This window comes from Chaetura pelagica, unplaced genomic scaffold (assembly GCF_000747805.2).
Source record: "Chaetura pelagica isolate M959 unplaced genomic scaffold, ChaPel_1.0 scaffold3, whole genome shotgun sequence".
NCBI lineage: Eukaryota > Metazoa > Chordata > Aves > Apodiformes > Apodidae > Chaetura > Chaetura pelagica.
Window position 1 is genome coordinate 15,769,028 of NW_009952974.1, and position 10,043 is coordinate 15,779,070.

The following is a 10,043-nucleotide window of genomic DNA, read 5'->3' on the forward strand; positions in this document are numbered from 1 at the left end:
TGATGTTATTTTTAACACTTGCAAATGAATAATGCTCATTTTAAAGGGGATGAAACCTATGCAAGATACCTCAGATGTAGGTTTTTTCTTTTCTTTCCTATGCCTAGTCGCATGATCTGCTTTTAAAGCACCATTCACTGCATGTCCGAATTGTCATGAATACAGCTTATTTTTTTATTTTTTTCATTTCTTTCTCTTTCCTTGACCTGCGGAGACTGGACTCTAACAAACATGACACTTGTTAACTGAAGCTTATGTCATAGTCAGGTACAGAGGCCTCAGCAGCAACAAGACTCTACAATATCCATAATGCTATCTACACAGTACCAAAGATGTCCCTGCTTGCTCGTAGATAAAAATCTCTCCAGAGCACACACAGGCTGATGTATCAAGTAGCTTAGATCTACATCTGAAAAACCTTTCCCAATTCTTTAAAAAATCATCCCAGGTAATACCTTTCTACCTGTTTCTCTTGGAAAGAGCTGTCTCTGCTTCATGCCTTTTCCTCAAGTAAGCCAACATAATGCATCAGCACAATATGTACCACAACAAATAATGGTGATAAATGCAGTAATTGGAATAAAACATTTAAAAGCTCCAAAGGAATATGAGAGATGATGACACTGGTGTAATTTCCTCATAGATTACGTCTTTGGGTGCAGATCATGAAAAACCTTTGCCTCTGTCTGGCCAAGACTCTTACTCTTGTAAGTAGGACTGCTACCACAAACAATCTCACAGGATCTGGCCTTTGGACCCCAATCTAAGCAGTGCAATGGGGTGGAAGAGCAGCAAACACAGGTGCCAGCAGATTATCCAAAGCTTTGCTGAGATTAAAATCTTGTCTCAATATGAGTTATTGCATATTCTCTAAATAGAAATCTCCTTAGTGGTGGCTTTAAAAGGTCTGCTTTTGTTTTCCTCTGAGAGAAAATGATGGTTGAACCCCAGGCTATGCACATAATCACTTGTGTTTGTTCCCTGCAACTGTGCAATCTGAACATTTTGCAGTTCTAAGCAAAGATATTAGTTCTGTTACTGTTCCTTTATTGAGGAGAGAAAGCAAAAGTCAAAACGCTCTTACAGGGTTGTACAAAAAATTATCCTGATTTATTTCAGAACATGGTGACTTGTTTTAGCAATATCCTGAGAACAAAACAAGGAAGGTTAAATCAATGATTCACAGGGATGGAAAAAGAGATTCAAATAATCATTAAATCTTATTACATAATGCGGCTTTGTTTTTACCTCTTGGGAGTAAGTTCACACCTGGGTCTGTGCTTGAAGTGATCTGCAGTGAGCTGGGTATGATGGAGAATCTTTTTCACATCACTGTATGGTGTAACCTCTACAGCTGTAGAACAAAACTAATCAACTGAAAACTCTTGTTAAGCATTTAAAGTGTATATGGATATATTCCTCATTATGTACTGCACCACATTTTGAGTTACTGTCTTCCTCTGCCACTCTTGTCATCTTTCTCAGTTTATTCCTGTGATGGCCACTGATATTTCACAGTAGTGTAGGAAATGCCCAAGAGCATTTGTAATCACATGTGGCTGCTTTTCAGAGATGCTTCTGGGATGTTAATCATCCCAGCTATGAGTGCGCTTTTCCAACACTCCCCTGACATATGATGTGCTCTTTCTCTCTGCCTCAAAGTGGTATCTCAACCTCTTATCCACAAAGGACAGGACAAGCATTGAATAACATACTTTGCCTTCTTTTATTCCAGATGAAAACGTGCCATTTTTTAATCCATAAAAGCATCTTTGTTCTTCTCAAAGTTCCCAGAGAGAGTGTGTTTGATTGCCCTCCATCGGCTTGGAGGTAATCTTAGCATTCACCTAAATGAGTTACGGACATAGTAAGGCTCTAGGACTTAGACCAAGCACAAGATAGACATAAGAACCTTGCAATCAAATTTCAAGGACTCTCAAAGGCAAGTTTCCATTAGGATTGAAAATGTATCTGAATTATAAACTATTTTATTGTGAGTTCTTGTGCAAAATTAACTTTCTGTGATCTTTCAGTAGGGAAGGTGCAATGCTCCAAGCACTTGTTCATGGGGTCAGTGTAGGAGAACTGACAGCCATTGACTTTGAATAATTGTGGGAGAAGGGCAGACAAACTGGAAGAAAAAAAAGAAAAAGTAGATGATAAATGATCTGCAGCCTGCTAGGTGCCCTTTGGAGAAAGGCTGGCCTAAGTGGAGTTATGGCACAAGCAGCCAGTGATGCAACAGCTAAGGATATTCTGGCTGGAGGCATCTTGCATGGAGAGGTCCTAAACACAGAGCTTTAGCTCAAGGCTCTAGGGGAGAAGATTTCTGAGGTGCTGAGGCTGAAGCTATAAGCCATGATGCACATACCCTTCTCTCATGTGCCCAGGTAGACCTTTTGTATTTATCTGTGTTGACTCTTGTCCAGGAAGACTTTGCTCTTTGCTAGTTATCTTCTGAGCCTATCCCGTAGCTCTCTCATCTGGCTTAGTTCTTCTGTCAGAATGTTTTGCTCCCTGTTGAACCTTTGCTTGGTTTATGTGGATTCCCAAGAGAGGAGGAACATGCTGGTAAATCACTGTTTCTTCCACAACTGAGCTCCAGTTACATGCCACTATGATAACATAAATATTTACTCATTTTGTCCCTCCTTACCCTTGTAAGAGGATAAGAGCATCTGGCCCTTTGTTAGTAGTCTATTGTCGGTTTGCTAGAGCGTCCACTTGTTTATGTTCCCTTGTACAAGAACCCATAAATAACCCTCCTCTCCACTGTTTTGCAGAGCACAGTCATGGTTGAAAAGAGGTGTTAAACCTACCCTCTTAGTGGGAGTGGAGAATTCTCACCTGAACACTCTTCAGGTGGCTTGCAGAGCTGTATTTGACAATATAAAACACTGGAGAACAAATCTGTGATTTTTGCATTTCTGTTCATTTATCCTGGCTCTTCATAATTGCAGTACTTGACAGAATATTTATTTGCAACACAGAAAAACTCCAACTCAACAGCAGAGCAGTAGATAAGAAGACCTAATATCCTTTAAAACAGACTGGAAATGTTGGTGGAAGAAGAAATAAAGAGTATATTGTTAAAACATATTTATAAAAGATGTTTCAAACTTATCACCTGTAGTTCTTCTGTATTCATGTGATCTCTAGGTAGACTAGTGCTCTGCAAAGCTATCAGTAAATAGAAGGATCACATATTCCTTCCAAAATGAATTTAAATGTTGAAGTTGTCCATGCTAATTTTGATATAGAGGGAGAAATCTCATTTAAATAAATAAAAATCCCTCCAGAATCCAAAATCAACTGTTAGCTGGTTGCTTTTTTTTTTTTTTAAAAAAAAAAAGTTGTATTAAGTACATGTTCAAGGTTTACTATAGCAACAATCACTACCTCTGAGAAATTTTTATTTCTTTAAGAAATTGTTCTTGGAAAATATATAATATAGATACAATTATAGACCCTTGGCAATTTTAGTTAATGTCAAGTTCAAAGGTGATTTATAGTATGTTTCTTCTATTATATATCCACAAGTAGTTATTACCTTCTTGGATCTCCTTGATTTCAAATTATATGTTGATATCTTGGGGTAGGTCATTCAGTAGGTGATGTGAACAAGTGCATGTAAGAGCTGTGAACTGGAAGCAGTAGTGCTGCAGAGCGGGTCTGGCTCTCCACCAGCAGCACTTGTATTCCTTGATTAAGGACTTTGTTCTGAGAAAGTAAGCCCAAATGTGACAATTTAGGAGCATGCTTAATGTCAAGCATGTGAGGGATCTCAGTAAACCCGGTGTGATTACTTGCACATCTTCTACAGAGGCAGAAGCAGGGCATTATCTCACCAAGCTTTTGAAGCAGATAAACACTTCAGTTTTGCTGCCTTTTCATGTGCAGTCAGATAAATGTAACAGCTTGCTGCTGCTCAAGGCAGGAGGGCTCATTGCCTCTGCTTGCTTTTCTATTTCTGTCTTCTCTTTGCTTGTCAGTGTAATCTGCTCCATCTCCTGAACCAGTTCTGGTGCCTGTGAGACTCAGTTTAGAAATCTCCTAATCACTGAACAGATCATATTGGCTCATGAAGACCTGATAAACACCTTCACAAGTGCAGGGTGAGGGGCTGCAATGTGCAGCCAGGAGTAGAACAAGACAGGGAGAAGGGGAAAAAGGGAGTGGGATAAACCTGCTTTTCTGCTGCGGTGAGGTACTGCATTGAGCCATCATGTCTGGTGCAACTGCACCATTTTCTCCTCATTGCTAAATCATCCAGAGTGGACCTGCTGGAAACATGATTGGCAGGCTAGATTAACCTTTGTTCTGGTCCAGTATGGGAACACTGTGTTATTACATTTACATTATTTTGTCCTTCTTGTTTTTAGCTTTATAGGAAAAAGTCAATGGCAAGAGGGAATTCCTGCCTATCCTAGTTTGGATCTCTGAACAACTGATCCCTGAGATGTCTCCAATGAAGCAGAAGTCTCCCTGGATGGCTTAAGGCCATGTCATCCCATCCACTGCAATGTCCATCTGCAGTGTCTTTCCTTCTCACTCCAAGCTCACCCTCATGTGTCACCTGCGCTAGTTCAGTCTGAAGAAGATACACACAAGGCTGCTTAGGTCTACATTTTCAGTTTGAAGTGATGGAAGGTTTTATCCAGCGGGGCAACAACATTTGTTTTAGTCAGAAACCAAACCAGCAAGTTCGATAGGGAAGAAAATATCCAGTGAGATACTGATGGTCTTTAACACCAGGATGGAGGGGGTTCTGTAAAGGGATTCACTAAGCGATAGTTGGGAAGAAACATGCAAGAGTCAGTATCAGAGAAGGTGGCATTCAGGATCCATCACTAGTGCCACAGGTCTTCTTGCATATCTGCAGCTAGCTCTTCCTGCCAGGATGCAGCCAACATGACCAATATATAATCATTTCCAACTATTAGAGGCTTATTTCTAACAATCTTAATGCTGACATTTATTTGATTATGGAATTCACTATATTCTATGAATCCTTTCTATAAACAGAAGAAAACCTAATTTAAATACCTGGAATAGTTAAGTAAACCTTAAGCTAACACAATGAACTTAAGCAAAGCTTTTTTTTTTTTTTTTTTCCTAGTTAAGAGAACACATCTTCATTTAATTAAGATGCAATTGGAGATCATATTCTTGATCATGATGTGAGGTAGTTTACAAGACACTGAAAATAAGCCTTCAATGAAATTCATTAGAACATGAAATTAAGTGAAAAATAAATGTGATTAAATATTTTGTTTCATACTGGCAATAGCAAAGAAATGGAGCTCCTGTACAGAAGTTCACTTTGATGTATTACTTCTGTGAGAGATGAATGGTGATGAGGGCAGTGCTGTGCAGATGACTGGGAGGAGTGGGGGAGGCAACAAAACAAGGTAACTTACAGCCATTTCTGTGCTCATTTACCTACTGCATTCCCAATCATCTTTCCAAATCAGAGAAGATGATGAATGTATCAAATTTATTCCAGCTGCCAGTTGCCTTGCACAATTACATTGTTCAGAGATGTACCACTGTGATCCACGGTCTGCAGAGGCCATCAAAGATCACAGCAGTAGCAACAGTGTCTCCTGAATGGTCTCCTGTTTGTCATCTAGGACTATTCTATCCATACATGGTAGCACAGTTCTGTGTATGAACGCTCGAGTCTGGTCTGGAATTGCAGTAATAGCTGGCCACAAGTTTTTCTTTCTCTCCACATCTGTCCTCAGTTCATCTCAGCGCATCTCACCCATGAAGATGGCACAGAGAGGTTGCTGGAAACTCAGCAAATTAAGTGATGATAAAACCCCTCTTCTCCTTTGCAAAAATTGTCTGTTTTCTCTGAAAGGGAAAATGCGGATGTCCTTTTATTGTGTACTAAATAGAGCAAATATTTACAAGATGGTGAAAACAAGTAAGCTAGCTCCCCTGAAAAATCTATTTGCTTTTGTTTGAATTAAAATGTTTCTCATGTATTCTTGATGTGAAGTAGAAATACTCCATGTGTTCCATTTATTTGTTTATTAGTAATTTCATATAGGTATGTGTATGTATTGAAGGATAACAATGTGTGGTACGAACAATAAAAATGCAGAATAAAAAAATACGCAGAATAAGCAGAAAAAAATTTCTGCCATTAGATCACGTCTTTCTATTTTATAATTTGCCATAAATAAATGTCTTTGTTGGCATTTATTCTGCTTACTTCTACATCAGCTTCAGTGCCATGGTCTTCTCGGTGATCATGCCTACCAGAAGATGGCACTGAAAGAACCTGTCCCACAGGTGAGCCCTAGGAAAACTCAGATTCACAGACTGGCTCTGAGTTTGCGAATGATTCAAAAGGTGCCTCTCCTGGATAAAATTTGGTTTTATGTTGTTTCCCCCTCCAAGCCCCCCCACCCCCCATTTTATTCTCAAGCATGATGGTGAAGATGCTTAAAGTCATACCTAGTAAATGCCATTTTCTTTTTAATTTGCCTATTACCTAGAAAAACATGGGGCCTTTGTCTCAAGTAAGTCCCCAAAACTGCAACTCTGCTGAGCTTTCCAGTACAAGACCTTATGAGCAAAAAGGGTTTTGCTCAGTGTCATTATTGATAGTTGCTGTTTTCTGACTGCACAATATAGTTGCTCTGAATAGAGCTGTTTTTCTGTCTGAAAGAAGGCACCTCTGCAACTTCACATGGAAACACATTTTTAACATTGTAGTAGATCTTCTAGTTGGCAAAGGGTTTTCTAGTGACATGAACATTTTTACCTTTTAAAATAATATCTGGTAAATATTAAGGATTTTTTTGGCTTCATGTGGAATTTCAGTAAAAACAGATTTGTGTCTTAAGATGCAAAGCAGTGATTTCAGATAGGTGCCTATTACTGAGTGACAGTTGAAGGAGTGTAAGGTCTTTAGACTCAGTAGCAGTTAGAGAAAGACAAGAAGAAATTAACAACGTATAATATTTTTCTGAGAAAAGGTAATAATTACAGCAAGTGTGGAGATTACAAGTGGAAATTTGTTCATATCTCTTTCTCTGCAATGGCTGTAGCTTCTCATGAAGACTGATGTCTTCAATATGATCCAAATGGCACATAAGCCTCAGGGTTCACTTCAAGTCTTTTGATGCATCTCTGTTCAGGCTTTGTTTTGGGATGTGTGATGGTATAGGACCATTAACCGCTACCAGTAAGTGCTAATGTTAATCACGTTAAGCACAATCCTCCAGTTGGTCCATCTGTTAATTCATTTCTTATACTTTATTTATGCTTCAGTGAAAATACTTCAATACTTTTTAAATATAGCTTTCATTTTTCAAGTGATTTTTTAAGCTTATTTTTGCAAGTGGTTTTGATGTTTATGATCCTGAATGTTTAGCTTAGGAAACGACTTAAACATCATGTGTTTAATATAATGTGCCTCTTGAAAAAGTCTCAGTATAATTTTTGGGTGAATTTGGGCAGTTTTCTTCATATTTGAATATCACATTTTGTTTCTTTGCTATCATCACGTTAAAAACATACTGGTTTCTGTTTCCTTACTAAATATGTCTTTCTTTTCCGGCTCGCTATCAGCTGAAAATGGTCCTTTCAGTATTACTGATCTGCTGCTTTACTCCTGGCGGGAGCTCAGCTCTGCTGCTGCCTGAAACGCCGGGAGCACGGGCAGGTTGCAGCTCAAGAGCCGTCAGCCTGTAGCGCTTCGTAACCCGCGACTAATTACTAAAAAGTAATAAAGCCGACATAAAGCAGCCAGATTAGGATTTAGATAATTGCAGTATGTTTAATTGTGGGCTCCTGGTTGGAGTAACTGCGCCCTCGGGATCCGTGGGGTGGAGGGAGCGGCCACGGCCGGGACGGCAGCTCGGTGGCCAGGCGGGAATTGCGGGCACGGCCGGGACGGCAGCTCCGTGTCCGGGCGGCGCTGCCGGGCGGCTCAGGAGCGCGGTCCGGGCGGGACACGCCGGTTCCCCGCAGCCCGGGGGTCCCGCCCCTCTCCCCGCAGCGCCGCGCGGCGGCGGAAGAGCCTGATGGGCAAGGCGAATATCTGGTTTGATGACCGTTTTAAACCTGGCAAGATGAGCACAAAGCGAGTTTGGAAAGGAAGGTTTGGGAGCACGGGCATGTTTTTCTCCCATGTTTGGTAAGTTTCTCAGAGATAAGCAGTGAACTGGCCCTGAGAAACACTTCATAAATCGAAAGAGGGGACTGAAGTTAAGTTTAGGTTTAGGAAAACAAGTGTTGCAGAAGCAGGTTTTCTGCTGGACTTTGCAAAGCCGTGAGATTGGTACAGACATGTGAGAGCAGGGTTCTTACACTTGGAGGAGCCCCAAGTGTCTAAGCTCTTGTAGGCTGACAGGTACAACTCAGTTTGGGATTTGGAAAAAGGCAATTTTGAAGTATCTCTCCTGTTACATGTGCTAAGGCTCGCTGACGTAAAGGGAAGGTATGTCTGAAGACATTTAATGGTCTTATTCAAGCTACCTGAGCAACAGGGCAGTTCAGGTCAAGTTTAGGAAAATAGATCCCAGCAGCAGTTTCCTGTGGTGACTTCAGAGGCCCTCCAAGACAGCCACCTATGAATGCCTTTATTCTTAATTTCCATACAAGTCTTGTGTTCCCTCTTATGGGGTTACAATTGTAGTTACAGGTGGGATTAGGGGGACATGAAATACCAACAAGCACATTTCCCTCTTTGTTCTCCTAGGCAAGCTCAAGGCTGAATTTGAATGTCTTATTTTTACTTTGCAGGAATTGCAGGTGCTCTTCAGCTTTCTTGAAGACTAAGTGTAACACAAGGAGTTACAAATGTAAGGTTTACAGAGGTAACTATTCTGCCATGACAAAGTCCCATGAAATAATTTGAGGACTGGTTTTATAAATCTGAATGTCTTATTCTTCATTTTGGGGTAGGAATAATGTTGCTATGCTTTTGTGAAAGATAAAGGATAGTATGAGAGTATAAGGACTGCAAGACCAGGTTTACATTATGTTCCTGGAAGACCAGCCTCCAGCAGATTATTTGGTGATGCCTGATGCAATTAGCTTGGGGTTGGTAGTTACAGATTAAAAGAGTTTGCGTTTTTTGGGCAGCAGGTGGTGCTTGGTCTACAGGAACAATTTAGCAGCAGCCATTAGCCACTGAGCAGCTTACTATATAACACGCATTCAGTAGTAGGCGCTATATGTTGTCCATTAAAATCAGCAGGACGAGTGGTGTGATTATAGGTGTTTGCCACGGGACTGTTTATGCAGATCACCAGGAGAACCAGGATTAATCAGAGGACGAAGCATGTATGTAGTTGCATTTTAAACAAATCATAATCAAGATTATTACAATCAGAAATATAAGAAATAAAGAGAGAGAGAAGTCTTCCCCCTGCCTCATGCTGTCCTGAAGCCAGCCGATACATCCATACCGGAACTGATCTCTGAAAAACAGGAATTCACATCCAGAAAAAAACACACACACACATCAGCAGGTGCTGATGTTTTCCAGGCTCCCATGGACATCCATGGGATGGAGGCCCAAAGGGAAGTGCCAAATACAGTGGTCTCCAGCTCATATCGTCTGGCCACTGCACTCCAAGATGGGGCTTTGTGCTCAGCACTCTCCACATCTATGAGCTCTGTTTTCACACATGGGCTACTGTAAGCTTTTCAGACTTGCCCAAGTGACTTGGGGGAACCATTTCCAAACATGACATAATTAATTAGGTCAAGGATGTGCCCCTGCAGCATCCTGCTGCTGGGGTGAGGCAGCTGGAGTAGCCTGGAGCTGAGGGTGGGCCAGGAGGCCATGGTAGCACGGTGCTTCTCTTCTCCCAGCCCTGCCAGGGAAGAGATGCTCAGCAGGGGTGCACACAGCTACTGGCACAAACAGTAGAGTGCAGCTGCAACCTGACAAGGCAAATTGGATTATGAAAATCACAGAAAAATAGCTAGTTCTTTGCTGCCAACACATACCATGGAAATATGTAAGTTACAAGTGTTTCTTTGTTTTACCTGGAAACTCCATGTCTCTCCATTCC